Source organism: Sebastes fasciatus, chromosome 7 (assembly GCF_043250625.1).
Source record: "Sebastes fasciatus isolate fSebFas1 chromosome 7, fSebFas1.pri, whole genome shotgun sequence".
Taxonomy (NCBI): Eukaryota; Metazoa; Chordata; class Actinopteri; order Perciformes; family Sebastidae; genus Sebastes; species Sebastes fasciatus.
In genome coordinates this window covers 1905834-1923333 of record NC_133801.1, presented here as the reverse complement: position 1 = coordinate 1923333, position 17500 = coordinate 1905834, and the positions used below count along the sequence as shown (strand labels likewise).

Sequence of the window (17500 nt, the reverse complement as noted above, 5' to 3'; positions counted from 1 at the left end):
TTATTTTTTTATTTATGCTATATTCATTTTGAAATGTATTTATTTATTTTATGTATGTATGTATGTATTTATTTATTTCTGCACAAATTTCCCTTTACATATCTTCATATCTGTCTTATCTTTGTATTAATTCCCTTATTTATTCACTCTTCTGTTTTATTTTCCTGTTAATTAATTTATGTATTTATTTTAATTAATTTTTAAATTTATTTATTTATTTATTTATTTATTTATTTATTTATTTATTTATTTATTTATTTATTTTAATTAATTTTTTAATTTATTTATTTATCTATTTATCTATTTTTTTTTTATTTATCTATTTTTTTTAAAATTTATTATTACTTAAACTAAAAACTAAAAACAGACAGTTTAACTCTGATCTACATGTTAAATATGTAAGCAGTGTCTTCTTCTTCTTCTTCTTCATCATCCTCTTCTTCTTCATCATCCTCTTCTTCTTCTTCTTCTTCTTCTTCTTCTTCATCATCCTCTTCTTCTTCTTCTTCTTCTTCTTCTTCTTCATCATCCTCTTCTTCTTCTTCTTCATCCTCTTCTTCTTCTTCTTCTTCATCATCCTCTTCTTCTTCATCATCCTCTTCTTCTTCTTCTTCTTCTTCATCATCCTCTTCTTCATCATCCTCTTCTTCTTCTTCTTCATCCTCTTCTTCTTCTTCTTTTTCATCATCCTCTTCTTCTTCATCATCCTCTTCTTCTTCTTCTTCTTCTTCTTCATCATCCTCTTCTTCTTTTTCATCATCCTCTTCTTCTTCTTCTTCTTCATCATCCTCTTCTTCTTCTTCTTCATCCTCTTCTTCTTTTTCATTATCCTCTTCTTCTTCTTCTTCTTCATCATCCTCTTCTTCTTCTTCTTCTTCTTCTTCTTCTTCTTCAGAGTGGACCGAGGTCTCTGGCTGCTTCCTGTGAGCCGGATCAGCTGACAGCTTCTGATGAAGTCACCGGAGCTCCTCTCGATATTCCATCTCTAATAAGAGACCACATTTCCACTGCTAATGACACGGCGGCGGCGGCGGCGGCGGCCATCTTGGCTCCGTCTGCCGTCTCATTACAGGATATCTGAGAAACTGACGGCACGATGCGCCCAAAACCTCCCAAAACCTCCAGACCTGCTGGAATGAAGTACATATTTAAGTACACGTTTGAGGTACTTGTACTTTACTTGAGTATGTCTATTTTATGCTACTTTCTACTTCTACTTCACTCGTACTGTAGTGGAGTATTCTCACAGCGTGGTATTAGTACTTTTACTGCAGTAAAGGATCGGAGTACTTCCTCCTCCGCTGGTCTCAGTGTGCATGTGCTGCTGTTTATATGGAAGAGTGTGAGAGGACAACAAACACATCGGGGAAGTTAGAGGTCAGAGGTCATCAGCTGGAGGAAAATGTGTGTGTGTGGTAAATATGTGGTAGACAGTGTGTGCGTGAGTGTGTGTGTGTGTGTGTGTTTAAAGCAGGAAGAAGACAGCGTGTTAACGGCTGCAGGTGTCTTTTAAAAGCTGGACAGACGTGTTGAGTTACAGTAAATAGACAAACTCTGCTGTAAAGTATGAAGGAGGGAACCTGCCAAAATAAAAAAAATAAAATAAATGACTCGATAAATAAATAAAAATGTCATTGAATGTAGCAAAAATAATATTAAGAATAAATGTAGCCATTAACTAATTGATAAAATTTTACATAAATTCATATTTCTGTTTTAATTTGCTTATTTATTTATCTTTGTATTAATTCCCCTATTTATTTACTATTCTGTTTAATTTAGCCTTTTATTAATATATGAAAATTATTTGTTTTAATATTTTTTTTTAAATTTTGCATTTATTTTATATTCATTTTTAACTGTATTTATTTATTTATGCATTTATATTGTATTTATTTTATATTTATATTTAACTGTATGTATTTATTCATTTATTTTGCATTTATATCTTTATCTTTGCATTTATTTGTTATTTATTTTATATTTATTTGTAACTGTAATTTTTTATTTATTTAATTATTTGTGCACAATTTACCTAATGCATTTCACCCTTTACTTATTTACTGTTTTGTTTAATTTTCCCTTTTATGAATATAGGTATTAATTTTCATTCATTTTAAAATTATTTTTTAATACGTTTTTTTAAATTTATTGTTTTATTTATTTTTTCACTCTCACTGTGGTCAAGTTTTTCTTGTGACGTGCAAACAGTCGGTTTAATCAGTAAAAGTGAAATCAGGTGATCTTCATCATCATCATCAGCTCCTCTGACGCTGCAGTCACACTGAAATCTGCTTCACATTAATTTCTATGAGGAACCGGACGAGACACATTTTAGACTTTTAGACATAACGTGAGTTCAATCTGACTGAACTTTGACACATAACATCGTGAGTCTCTCTGATGTCCAGCTGGTTGGAGAAAACGTGGTGTGATTGACCATCATTCAGGAAATATTGACTGTTTATGGTGAAATATTTCAAGCAGCAGAGAAGGACGGACACTGAGAGAATCTGAGGTAAGATAAAATACAACTTTATTTATCCTGAGGGGAACTGATATGCAGCAGTTTCAGTATAAAGTAGGAGAGCAAATATAAAGAGAGCAAATAAAACTAAAAGCAAACATACATAATGCCAGAAATGAACAATGTCAATAAAAAGTCTGAAAAAATGTAAAAACAAAAAAGAGTCTGAAAATGTAAAAAAAGTAGGCTGAAAAATTAAAAAAATTAAAAAATAAATAAATAACAAAATTTCGAATGTTTTCAAAAGTCTAAAAAATGTCCGAAAAATATAAAAGAAAGTCTGAAAATGTAAAAAAAAAAAAGAGTCTAAAAAATGTCTAATGTTTTAAAAAGTCAGAAAAATGTAAAAAAAAAAAAAAAGTCAGAAAAATGTCAGAAAAATATAAAAAAGTCTAAAAATGTAAAAAAAAAAAAAAAAAGTCTGAAAAATGTAAAAAAAAAAAAAAAGAAAGTCTAAAAAATGTCTAATGTTTTAAAAAGTCTGAAAAATGTAAAAAAAAAAAAAAAAATAATCTGAAAAAATTTAAAAACAGAAAAAAGTCTGAAAAAAAGGTCTGAAAAAAAGTCTGAAAATGTAAAAAAAAAACGTCTGAAAAATATCTAATGTTTGTCTGAAAAATGTAAAAAAAAAAAAAAAAATGGAAAATGTCCAAAACATATAAAAAAACGTCTGAAAAATATAAAAACAAAAAAAAAGTCTGAAAAAAAGTCTGAAAATGTAAAAAAAAAAAAAATCAGAAAAATATAAAAGAAGTAAAAAAAATGTCTAATGTTTTAAAAAGTCTAAAAAATGTAAAAACAAAAAAAAGTCTGAAAAAATTCTGAAAATGTAAAAAAAAAGTCTGAAATATGTCTAGTGTTTTAAAAAGTCTGAAAAATGTAAAAAATAAAAAAGGCAGAAAAATGTCAGAAAAATCTGAAAAATTCTGAAAAATGCAAAATAAAAAAAAATCTGAAAAATGTCTAAACACATATCTGAAAAATGTACAAAAAAAATTAATAATCTGAAAAAAAAAAATTCTGAAAATGTAAAAAAAAAGTCTGAAAAATGTAAAAAAAAAAAAAAGAAAAAAAGTCTAAAAATGTCTAATGTTTTAAAAAGTCAGAAAAATGTTAAAAAATAAAAAAGTCAGAAAAATGTCCGAAAATTATTTTAAAAAAGTCGGAAAGAGGTAAAAACAAAAACAAAATATTCTGAAAAAAAGTCTGAAAAATTAAAAAAAAGTCTGAAAAATATAACATATAACATAACATACCTCACACCACAGGAACATCTGGAGAAATCATCTGTAGAACCATGAAACAATCAGGACTTTACTGACGATCGTCAGGAGGAATCAGACCCAAAATCAGTTTGATTCTTGTGTAGTCTGGACCCGGCATTAAGAAATATGGGCTCTCTCTCTCGTTTCCATGACAACCTGCACATCACAGCTCACCTGTCGCTGTCTGCAGATGTTGGATGTTTTCTCTCTGCAGATGTTGGATGTTTTCTCTCTGCAGATATTGGATGTTTTCTCTGTACATATGTTGGATGTTTTCTCTCTGCAGATGTTGGATGTTTTCTCTCTGCAGATGTTGGATGTTTTCTCTCTGCAGATGTTGGATGTTTTCTCTCTGCAGATGTTGGATGTTTTCTCTCTGCAGATGTTGGATATTTTCTCTTTACAGATGTTGGATGTTTTCTCTCTGCAGATGTTGGATGTTTTCTCTGTACAGATGTTGGATGTTTTCTCTCTGCAGATGTTGGATGTTTTCTCTGTACAGATGTTGGATGTTTTCTCTCTGCAGATGTTGGATGTTTTCTCTGTACAGATGTTGGATGTTTTCTCTCTGCAGATGTTGGATGTTTTCTCTCTGCAGATGTTGGATGTTTTCTCTGTACAGATGTTGGATGAACAGGCCCTTCGATGGTTTCTAACGTCTCCTTCTCGTAGTTGAAGCAGCCGATTTAGTTCATTAAATCTGAATTCTGCTCGGATCGTTTTATGGTCTTTAATTAGCAGAAGAGACGAGAAGCTCACCACCAACCCTGCTGCTGATTACAGACCTGCAGAGTGTGTATGTGTGTGTGTGTGTGTGTGTGTGTGTGTGTGTGTGTGTGTGTGTGTGTGTGACCCAGATGTTGCTTGTGGTCTCTGGACCTCAACACCACACCAATAATCTGGGTGTGTTCAGATCTGGTGTAACAGAAACTAGTTTATGATGTTTGAGGACCTCAGAGCTTGTTTCTCAGGATGTCGTTAGCCTAGCTTAGCATAAACACTGGAGACGGGGGGAAACTGCTAGCCTATCTCTGCCTCTACGTTTGTCTCACTTTTTATAATGTATGTGTGCACTAAAAGGTGTACAAATGCCACAATAAATGCTCAAGGCGTTTAGCGTGCAATAAGTACGCCTTTCTTGATTTCCGCGCGTCATTTGTACGTCGTGTTTCCTGTACTGACTGTGATTTAAACGCATCCATGTATAAATGCTACGGTGAGAGTTAGTGACGTAGAATAAGTGTATCAGTGTCTGAACTCTTCTGACCCAACTCTTCCGTCTCTCTCCTCCATCTGTTGTGTCTCTCTTCTTCCTCCATCTCGTCTGTCTTTTTCCGCAGCACGGAGGGCGTCCACCCCTGACCTCTGACCTTCACTCTGACGTGTCGATGACCAGGAAGACGACAGGAAGTGACCCTGACCTGTGTGGCTGTCAGCTTCCTGTAAGTGTCAAAACTCCACCAGCACTCGTCTGATTACAGTAAGAAGAGCTTTATCTTGACTGTTCATCAGGGTCAACAGAACAATATATAACACATTAGAGGTGTAACACAAAGCTACTCTCTGCAACCCAGTCGCCAGAATTTTTTTTTGGCATTGTACGTTTCTGCAAACCAAATATGTGGAAACGTGCGATGCCACGTGGTTAACGTTGTGAAATGATTGGTTAGGTTTAGACAGCAAAACTACTCGGTTAAAGGGGAACTACGCTCATTCTCAAAATTCATGTCCTTCCTGTGGTCTAAGACGGTCTGAAAAGATTAAAAAACATGAACAACTCTCTCCCAAATCCAAAATCTGGAGCGCTAAAACTCAATCTTGTGATGTCATATATATACATATAGTTTACACGGAGAGCACCCAGAGTGGTTTTGGACCCGACCTCGTCCCTACACGGCGTTCACTGCTTTTTATATTTCCTGGTTCACGATTACAGTGCATTAGTTGTCGTAGGTGTAGCTCTGAACGGTGTATGAGACCAGCCTGACTGAACACACATACTAGATGGAGTATTAACACACATGTGGACGACCTCCTGTGAGTATACGGTCATGTGGTTTACTGTAAGAGAGATGTGACTCATCATGGATGGTGGTGACATCATCCTCAGGAGGAATGCATGCAGACGTACACATATAGCCTAAAGGAGGTCTCGCACATCAGGCTTTTGTAAAGAAACGTGAATTAGTTGAATTTCCATCAAATGGTTTGGAGCGAATAAACTCCGCTAGAGGTCGGCGCTAGAGGTCGGCGGTTCTCAGACTTTTTGGGATCTCTTATAGGGGAGAACATTTTCCAAGGACCGCCTCTTAATCTTAACACTGATTAAACATCGTGCTTACTACTATTTTTACTCTTAGATTTTATTGGAACTATTTATATTCTACAACGTTTCAACCTAAATACTTCAGCCCTGCTTCATAGTGATTAACAGAAACACATTTCAGTTTGAATCATGTTAAGAGAAGAAGAGATGATCCTTTATTAGTCCCACAGCGGGGAAATTTACACGGTTTGTTAAATACTCAATTCTGATTGGTCGATCACGGCGTTCTACGGTCTGTTATTTCTTTATAGCAGACCGTTGCTATGAATAGGAGACCGTTGCTACGTATAACAGACTGTTGCTACATATAACAGACCGTTGCTAGGTATAACAGACCGTTCCTATGTATAGCAGACCGTTGCTACGTATAACAGACCGTTGCTACGTATAGCAGACCGCTGATACGTATAACAGACCATTGCTACGTATAGCAGACCGTTGCTATGTATAACAGACCGTTGCTACGTATAATAGACCGTTGCTACATATAGCAGACCGTTGCTATGTATAACAGACCGTTGCTACGTATAGCAGACCGTTGCTATGTATAACAGACCGTTGCTACGTATAATAGACCGTTGCTACATATAGCAGACCGTTGCTATGTATAACAGACCGTTGCTATGGCTCTGATGTCGGACTCTGGAGGACCATTTTTTGCATCATTATTGATTTCTTCAGTAAGTAGCCGTGTAATAAGCGGGATAATGTACAGCAAGCCGGTCATTGTTGTGAAATAAACCCCCTCAGGGCGACGCAAGAACCCTCCTGCATCGCCCTGTAGGGGTTTATTTCACAATAATGAAAATGTGATACTTCAAAGTGAGAATAAAAACATGTGAATAGAAACACAGCCAATCTGAGATAATCCCATAATAACTGATTGGTGATAATAGATCAATAACAGATGGACACACATGATGTGTGTGAGCTAACATTCCTCTCAGACGTGTCAGCACGACCTCACCTTCCTGGAAACGCTCATATAACATGTTAACTGTGTGTGTGTGTGTGTGTGTGTGTGTGTGTGTGTGTGTGTGTGTGTGCGTGTGTGTGTGTGTGTGTGTGTGTGTGTGTGTGTGTGTGTGTGTGTGTGTGTGTGTGTGTGTGTGTGTGTGAGAAAGTCCAGCAGACTGTTATTGATCATCCTGTGTGTTCATGATGTCTTTATTCATGTCTACTGTTTCAGCCTGAGGGCAACACACACACACACAAACACACACACACACACACACACACACACACACACACACACACACAGCATCACGTCATCACACACAGACTAACACACCCACATTCAGTCAGTCTGAGCTGCAGCAAAGTCACTCATCTATAACCACAATGATTCAACACACACCCAGTCATTGTTCCTGCTGAGTGGGGAACTGAAGGCGATCCTCATAATGACATAACGACATAAACAATCACCAGAATAAATTGTTTGAAAATGTCAAAAATTAACCAAAAACATTGTGAAAAAATATCAAAATTCAACTTTAAATGTTGTGAAATGTTATTTTACGGGTTTTATTGGAGATCATTTTTATTTAATTACAGATGTGTCGTGGTCCTGGGTTTTGGTTGTAGTTTGTTTCCTGTTTTATTTTGATAGTCACTCTCCTCTTCTGTTTGGTTTTACTTCCTGTCCGTCCCTAATTAGTTCTCACCTCCTGCTCACCTGCTCTCAGGTACCCCGTTAGTCAGTCACTATTTACACCACCTGAGTTTCTTTATTGTTTAATTTTCACTTTACAAATATAGTAGTTTTATTTAGTATCATAGCAACCAGACGCAAGCAAAACATCTCGGCTGAAAAAACGCTCATAGTAAACAATAAATTAATATTTAATTTGTTTTAGGCTAACTAGAATAAATCATTAAAAAAGCATAACGTGAATAAAATGTTTTTATAAAATTATTTTTTTATGTATTTATTTATTTTTTGTACTTATTTAATTTGTTTTTCTTGCTAAGTTCATTATCTGATTTCATATGCGTTTTCTCTCTTATTTAATTTTAGTTTTCTAGTGACTTACTTTTCTTGATTAGTTAAATTTACATTTTATTTATTTATTTATTTATTTTCTATTTATTTATTATGATGACTTTTGATTGGTCTATAAAATACCCAATAAAAAAGATTTGAAAGAAAAAATCATGACATAAATAAAACAAACTTAAAAAATACTAATAAAAAGAAAAGATGAAGTGATTGTTAGTTCTAGGTGTCAGATAACTTTAAAGTAACATAAAGACATCTTTGGCTTATTTGGTGACGTAAGAACAACATGGCCGGCGTGTGAACGTGGTCATCATGTTAGATATCAGACAGCATGATTACAGCTGAAGAGCCTCCACGTGTCTCCAGTTCATCACCTCGTAAAACCACGCAGCTACCTGGTTACCACGGTTACCGCCGAGACTGAGAGTAATGACAGGGCCCGGGCCGTCGCCGTGGCAGCCAGGTGAACCGCGAGGCTAAGAGGATCAGACTGAGTTAAAACATTTATCCCGTGGCTTCTAATCACAATCTGTGTGTGTGTGTTTATGATGTTTATGATGTTTATGATGTTTATGATGTTTACGATGTTTGGATGATCACAAAGCAGCTCGGCTGAGTCATAATTCTACGCTGTAAAGATCAACTCTGGTTAAAACACCATCAACCTTTAAACAGCGATGCCGGCTCAGTCTGCGATGGAGCGTTATTTAACCTCCTTCACTACCAGCTAGTCTGACATGGTTGCCATGGTTACCGATGGATTCATCAGGTTTATAGTTTACTATGATACCAGGATCTTCACTCTAGCTTTAAAACTGAGCCGCTACAACCTGAAAAATCACAAGTTGCGTTAATGCGTTAAAGAAATTAGAGGCGTTAAAACGACTCTGCTTTAACGTGTTTTTATCACGTTATCTTTAACAGCCTTAATACAACCGTCTCCGTGGAATCAGCGTAGACGGTCAGACGTGTAGAATCAGAGATCAGAGAACAGACATCAGTCTGAGTCAGACGGTTAAAGAGGTCAGACGACGACTCAACACACGACGATCTCAAGTATTTTCCATCTCAGCACTTTAATAATTCTCATCAGGCTTTTAATAGAAAACAACCTCTGATTCACTGTGAACCTCTCTCTGTCTTTCCATTCTCTCTCTCTATCTTTAGCTCCGGTGGATTTATTTCTGTCGTGTATTTGGGATTATTTTAATGTCAAAGATTTCCCGGTTCTCTGTTTCAGATATTTCAGTCTGGACCAAAGATCTAAAAACAAAACTATTAAGGTTATTAAACATTAATCTCTGTGTTGATCTTCATCATGTAGCTACAACCGGACCGATAGATTCATTAAACACGTTTATTCCTCATGTTTATTCATTCAGATGTCATATTTAGAACCAAAGCAGCGTTCAAGATGAGCTCCAACTACAACCGTCAAATCTTTAACATTAATACATCAGTAATCTACTGATAGAATATATACAAGTACAACAGTCTAATACTTTAACTACATTTCACTGATTATACCGACATACTTCTACTGAAGGGACTTTTACTGTAACAGAGTATTCATACAGTGTGGTATTAGTACTTTTACTGCAGTAAATGATGTGAGTACTTCCTCTGAGAAGAGATGATGTGTATCAGTGTGTTGATGTGACCTCAAGTCAGAAAGTGAAAGCAGTTGTTGTGTGTGTGTGTGTGTGTGTGTGTGTGTGTGTGTGTGTGTGTGTTGTGTGTGTGTGTGTGTGTTGTGTGTTTTAGAGCTGTTCTCACGACTCCCAGCGACCTCCGTCTCTTCCTCTCTCTCTATAAATGGATCGTCTGGTGGCAGTTTGGTGACCAGTCAGTCTTAAAAAGGACAGAAAGAAAAGAAAAGAGAGAGAGAGGAAAGAGTGACAAGAAAGAAGGAATGAATAATAATAATATGTTGAGAACGAGGAGGAAATAAGCTCCGTCTTTATGATGCCACGGCCGTCGTCCGGCCGGTCAGCATCCTTTACAAAAACGTTTGCAAACTCACTCTAACAGGCTCTATTGAAAAGTGTGTATGAGCCGAGTATACTTGGACTTTACTGTGTACTTGTCAGTATGAGATCAGGTTGGACGACCTCACACAATGACATCTACATACATACAGTAGATCCTCAAACTACAGGACGGGTTTGTGACTCGTTGGACTAAAAGGTCAGACATGTTTGGAGTCATCACCAGCGGAGGAATGTAACTAAGTACATTTACTCAAGTACTGTACTGTAGTACACATTTGAAGTCTTTGCCTCTATCCGACAGCTTTAGTTACCTCTCAGACTACAGTTTTCCTGACGGTGTTCTTCGCTGTCGTAGCTTCGGTCCAGCTGGCTGACTGCGTCTCTCTGGACCGTCCAGTAGGAAACATCTGGACTGTGTGTGTGTGTGTGTGTGTGTGTGTGTGTGTACACTCAGTGTGTCCTTGGTGTTGCAACTCTAAAATTAGACCCTGAAGACTCTGATATATTAGCTCACCTCCCAGATATGGAAACACACACACACACACACACACGCACACGCACACGCACACACACACACACACACACACACACACGCACCAGCCATCCCATCACTGACATCATCTGAGCGACGAGGAGAAGATGAAGGACTTTACTACCCGGTCTCACGAGAAGACATATTAATACCACGATGTTACACGGACGTCCCGCATCATGAGGACGCGTTTTCACGTTTTCACGTTTTCACGTTTTCACGTTTTCACGTTTTCACGTTTTCACGTTTTCACGTTTTCACGAGTCATTTCAACTCAGTCAAAATAAAACTACTTAGTTAGGTTTAGGAAAAGATCATAGTTTGGGTTAAAATAACACCAGAAGTGCTGTAACTTAAGTACGAACGTTACGAGGCAGATAAACAACGTTGACTTCTGGTTTCATACGGGACACAAAGGGAGGCCTCCTGGTGAAAGTCTGATGTTTTTTGTGCTTCTTTAATTTTTCTTTTACTTATTCATGTATTTATTTTTATTAATTAATTTAATTTTTATTTCTTTATTTATTTCTTTATTTATTTATTTATGCATGATTTTCCCTTTGACTTGATCTGACAATAAAATAAGATCATCATCATCATTTTACCGATTGTTTTTCTTCTTTTTCACTGTAAAAAAATAAAAATAAAACATAAAAATGTTTTGCAGCAAAACAGTTATTTTACATATTTCTCCTCAGTTGTTCTAATATTAATTTATTATTATTATCAATATTTTTTAATTATTAAAACCCTCCTTTTCCTTCATTCACGTTGTTTTGTAGTTACATTATTTGTATTTTTTGTCAGTGACCTGATCTAAAGCCGTCTGATTCACATGTTGTTGTAAAGTTTATAAGTAAAGTTATTTAAATATATGTTGTTGTAAAAAGACCTTACGGAGGGAACTGATGGAGGACTCAGTGAACCCTGATCTGGATCAGCTCGTATCACTGCTGCCGCCTGCTGGTCCAAACACACAACGACACGCTGAACTCTTTAATTTAATATTTATTTAATATTTCTCCATTTCATTTATGTTTTTATTATTTATTTATTTAGCTGATTATTATTATTATAAGAATTTGAGTCATACATTAATAAACAGCAATATATGTGTAATAATCATAATCATAATTCCAAATACACAGAACGTCTGTTTTACTCCAGTTTTTAAAAATATTATATAAAAAAACATCCTAGCCCCATAAATACAGAAATAAAACTATAAAACTGACTTCTATTAATGGAGTCTGAACAAACAGCAGAAGCATGTTGACTGTTAATATTATTCATTAGAACATTATAGTTCTTGTTTATTCATCACTTCTTCTGTTTCAGGACTTTAATCAGTTTGGTTGTGAACACGTTGGAGGTGCGTTGGATTCGTCTGTCTGGACGTCCAGCAGGAGCTCAGTGTGGTAACAGAGCGGGAGGAGACAGACGGTGAGCTGAGCTGGTCGCTCACAAACAAACCCTCCAACTCTCAAACTGCAACAGGAAGTCAGATAGGAGGAAACTCTCTCTCATTTCACCTCAAAACACAACGCAGATACTATTCAACTGATGTACAAACACTGTTAAAGTACTAATACCACACTGTAGGAATACTCTGTTACAGTAAAAGTACTAATACCACACTGTAAAACTACTCTGTTACAGTAAAAGTACTAATACCACACTATAAAACTACTCTGTTACAGTAAAAGTACTAATACCACACTGTAAAACTACTCTGTTACAGTAAAAGTACTAATACCACACTGTTAAACTACTCTGTTACAGTAAAAGTACTAATACCACACTATAAAACTACTCTGTTACAGTAAAAGTACTAATACCACACTGTAAAACTACTCTGTTACAGTAAAAGTACTAATACCACACTATAAAACTACTCTGTTACAGTAAAAGTACTAATACCACACTGTAAAACTACTCTGTTACAGTAAAAGTACTAATACCACACTGTAAAACTACTCTGTTACAGTAAAAGTACTAATACCACACTGTTAAACTACTCTGTTACAGTAAAAGTACTAATACCACACTATAAAACTACTCTGTTACAGTAAAAGTACTAATACCACACTGTTAAACTACTCTGTTACAGTAAAAGTACTAATACCACACTGTTAAACTACTCTGTTACAGTAAAAGTACTAATACTACACTGTTAAACTACTCTGTTACAGTAAAAGTACTAATACCACACTGTTAAACTACTCTGTTACAGTAAAAGTACTAATACCACACTGTTAAACTACTCTGTTACAGTAAAATATGACACGTCATCTTGCTTGTTTTGTAAACATTATTATTATTTTTTAATTAAAATATATAATAAGAGGAAGTATAGATAAATATACCTTGTTAATATATTGTACAGGAAACAAACGTTGCAGCTCAGACAGACGTTCAGATTTCCGAGAACGATAAGCAGACGGTTTCCATGGTGACGAACCGTATCAGGAAATCGAGTGTGAACACGTCTGAAGATGTTCATCAGTAAACAAAACCCGCTGAATGGAGTTACAAAGACCTCATTGTGCAGCCGATACAGACGAGAGATTATTACCCTGAAACACGGAACTAATGCAAAAAGTGTGACCGACACATTTGCAGTTTTTGTGACCGCAGTCGGTATTAAAATAAGGTGCAGAGACAGAATACCTTCATGGTAGTACTGTAGGAATCAGCAGGACAAGCTTCAGTAAAGCCCAACAACACTCCACATATTAACATTAACAACATATTAACAACATATTAACATACAGCACAGTACAATCACAAATTAATCACAAAACAATGACAGATATCGTCCAGAAACCCTCACAGGTACTGCATTTAGCATAAAACAATATGCTCACATCATAACATGGCAAACTGCAGCCCAACAGGCAACAACAGCTGTCAGTGTGTCAGTGTGCTGACTTGACTATGACTTGCCCCAAACTGCATGTGATTATCATAAAGTGGGCATGTCTGTAAAGGGGAGACTCGTGGGTACCCATAGAACCCATTTACATTCACTGATCTGGAGGTCAGAGGTCAAGGGACCCCTTTGAAAATGGACATGACAGTTATTCCTCGGTCCTTAAGTGTGACTTTGGAGCTAACAAAGCATCACATGGTTGGTACTGATGGATTCATCAGGTTTTCATACCAGTATCGGATTTTTCTTCTGCCTTTCTTTCGCACATCTTCCAGACTTTTCTTCCATTTTTTTTGACAATTTTCAGACTTTTTATTGGACGTTTCTCTGACTTTTTTGGACATTTTTGGGACTTTCTTTGGATATTTTTCAGACCTTTTTTTCAAACATTTTTCTGACTTTTTATCATATTTTTGACAATTTTCTGTCAATTTTCTGTAATTTTTCCGTAATTTTTTTCTGACATTGTTCTGACGTTTCTCTGACTTTTTCTGTCATTTTTCTGACTTTTTTTTGGACATTGTTCGGACATTTTTTTCGAAAAACATTTTGGACTCTTTTTCTGATATTTTATCAGACATTATTTTGGACAAAAACTGTCACACATTCACATATCAGCGTTAATTAACCTCCTTCATGACAAGCTAATATAACATGGTTGGTACCGATGGATTCATCAGGTTTTATAGTTTCAGATGATACCAGTACCTTCACTAGCTTTAAAACTGAGCCGCTACAATCTGAAAATTTCACCAAAGTGCACAAGTAAAACATCCAACCTATCAGCTGGTTGGGTGTCTGTTAGCTCTAGGCTACAGGACTCCGGTCTGCTTTGTCGTCGTGGTGAGCGATGTCTTCCTGTTGATTTTGATGGTGCTCATCCGCCCGTCGCTGCTCCTCCTCTCAGCGTTTGCTCCTCCCGTTGTGGCCTGCCTGGTGCTGCACAGCCTCCTCGGGCTCAGCTGGGCCCGGAAGGCCTTGCAGAAGATGAAATAGATGAGCGGGTCCAGGCAGACGTTGAGAACCGACACCATGACGGTCAGCTCCTTCAGGTAGAAGAACGCCTGGCTCAACGAGCACCCCTTCAGGAACGTGTAGGGAAGGCGAACCAGGTGGTACGGGACGAAGCAAACGCAGAAGACGCCGACCAACACCAGCATGTTCTTGCGTGACTTGGCGAGCTTCTTGGAGCCGGAGGACGCCGGCTGCCTCTGCAGTGCCAGCGCCAGCCTGCGGGAGGTGCTGTAGTAGAAGTAGACCAGGGAGACGAGGACGAGCAGGAAGATGGCGGCGGAGCAGGCGTGGATGAACCTGTAGAACATTTTGAGCTGATGGCTGTGCAGGACCTCACAGCTCACGTCGACGGGGACGGAGGATAACGGTTGCTGGGTGACGAGCGACAGGGTGACGTAGGTGCTCACCGTGGCCAAGAGGAAAACCCAGGTCGCCGTGGAGATGATGTAGGCGGCTCGCACCGTCTGCAAGACGTGAGTTCCTATAGGATGGACGATCTTCAGATACCTGGAGAGAGACGAGAGGCGGGCGTCAGGAGAGGAATCAGAAACACTGTGGCTGTCATAAACCCACGATTATGGTCAACACATTCTCACCCCCAACTCGCCAAATACCGCCGCTTGGTCAGAGCCCCTCGGCATCAGAGACCGACACACGGAGGTACCCCACTTATGTTACTTTTGGACGGACCGGGGACAGCGTGTCAATATATGCTCGTTACGTTACGTTGTGACTCCCGGGACTGACGATACTAACGACTCACGTGACTCCCAGGACTGACGATACTAACGACTCACGTGACTCCCAGGACTGACGATACTAACGACTCACGTGACTCCCAGGACTGACGATACTAACGACTCACGTGACTCCCAGGACTGACGATACTAACGACTCACGTGACTCCCCGGACTGACGATACTAACGACTCACGTGACTCCCAGGACTGACGATACTAACGACTCACGTGACTCCCGGGACTGACGATACTAACGACTCACGTGACTCCCGGGACTGACGATACTAACGACTCACGTGACTCCCAGGACTGACGATACTAACGACTCACGTGACTCCCAGGACTGACGATACTAACGACTCACGTGACTCCCGGGACTGACGATACTAACGACTCACGTGACTCCCAGGACTGACGATACTAACGACTCACGTGACTCCCAGGACTGATGATACTAACGACTCACGTGACTCCTGGGACTGACGATACTAACAACTCGCACTGAGGACAGTCTGCCCCGGTTGAAAGTCGCACCGGGAGCAGGGGGCCCTCCCACGGTGTGGCGAGGTCCGGACGGGGAGCGCTGTAAAGCTGCGGCCGCGAGCCACCTTCGCCCCGAGCCTTTCCAAGTCGACCTAGAGCCGGTCGCGACGCACCGCCTCGTTTGCGGGACTCCCCGGCCCGCCGTGTGTCGCTCACACCCTCCAGCTGGCTGTTAACGAGGGTCTTTTGGCACAGAGAAGTACTCGTATCGGTACTTGGTATCAGCAGAGTACCCAAATGTAAATACTAGTACTCGGTCTGAAAGAAAAGGGTATCGGTGCATCTCTAATTACAGATATCTGAAACCTCGTTATGACTAGTCAGAGTTGTTTTCATGACGTTGCTCATCAAGGCTTCCCACTGGTCCAACAAAGCATCTGATCAGAGTCAGCAGGAGCTTTTGCTAACTTGGATAGTCTCTTTCTAACCGTAGTGAGTTAGACAACGAGCTACACAACCTCATTTTAATCACAACGAGCCTTTAGTCCTCCGAGCTGGACACGTAACGTCGGTCTCTACGTGCAGCCGGCTGTGAGACGAGTGGTTCAGGGACCGCTGTGGATCAGATAGTTAGAAAATGACATGAAACAGAAAAAGAACTCATCATCGAGGAGTCTGAGGCCAACGAGAGCTTTGTTCACTAGAGTTGTAGTAGAAATTGTTTTGTAGATTTATTGTCTCCGGACACACTTTATAAACCCATACGGCTGCAGTGCAGTGCAACGTCTTCTGTAACTCCAGGTAGAGATATCTACAACGACCTTTTGACTAGTCGAAATTTAATTTTAGATATGTGTGCCTGTCTGCATTTCCTTTATGTAATGTTTGTAATGAATGCCAGTGCTGTCTTTTTAATTTTTAATATTTCTTTTTACCCCCTACCCCTCTCCCTCGAGAGACTTTGTAAATAAGAATTTGTCGTTAATTGACTTGCCTGGTTAAATTAAGGGTAAAAAATAAATAAGCTGTCCTCATGTTCCTCTGAACTCAAACATTAATTATTGTTTATCTTCTCTGAGAAACTCTGACAGCTACTGACTGTCTGGCAGCTTTATCAGTGTTACAGAACCACATCCTGATTTTTAAGCATAAATCTCACATCCCCCTAACGACACGAAAACCAGCCCAGTGTAGCTTCTGTGGTAACATATTTATAGTCAGAGTTCTTATCTTGTTTCACATCTTCATAACAGAACGGAAAGTCTGAGCTATTAAACTCGTCACTGTCACTAACTCAAAGCTTTAACTCTGTAGTTGCTGCAGGTTGTGAGTGTTTTCCGATTACACTGCTTTATTGTCTGAAATGTTAATTCAGTTCTCATTATTAAAATGAGGAAGCAAAAAAATCCTCAATGTGCAAAGAAAAAAGCTGATTTTCTTCTTGATAACCAACCAGCCAGCCGCTGGGCAGCAGCGCTGACTGAAAACTGCAGCAGTCCTTCCAGTAAAGACTGCGTGGTACACCGACCTCAATAAAACCAGACTGATGATGCAAAGACACAAAACCACACTTAGTTTTCTTTGAAATTATTGCAACACTTGGTTTTGACTGTAGAGTGACGTCATACAACCACCAAAAGAGTTTAATACTGAAGACACAATGTACCTTCTGACACACTGCTATCAGTG

General features: G+C 38.4%; 1 long non-coding RNA gene and 1 pseudogene across 2 annotated transcripts in view; one reads left to right on the top strand and one right to left on the bottom strand.

Moving 5' to 3' along the window:
- Positions 1 to 2145: 2145 nt before the first annotated feature.
- The window catches only part of LOC141771065 (uncharacterized), a 25385-nt gene continuing 10030 nt past the window's right edge, over positions 2146 to 17500 (top strand). Inside the window, exons 1-3 of one of the 2 annotated variants that reach the window (XR_012594657.1) lie at positions 2146 to 2518; positions 5133 to 5234; positions 11982 to 12086. This is a non-coding gene — a long non-coding RNA (uncharacterized LOC141771065). Of the gene's footprint in view, positions 2519 to 5132; positions 5235 to 9884; positions 11184 to 11981; positions 12087 to 17500 lie in introns of those variants that run through there. The other variant, XR_012594658.1, reaches the window with a different exon arrangement.
- Positions 13957 to 17500, bottom strand: part of LOC141771063 (P2Y purinoceptor 14-like) — a 6292-nt pseudogene continuing 2748 nt past the window's right edge.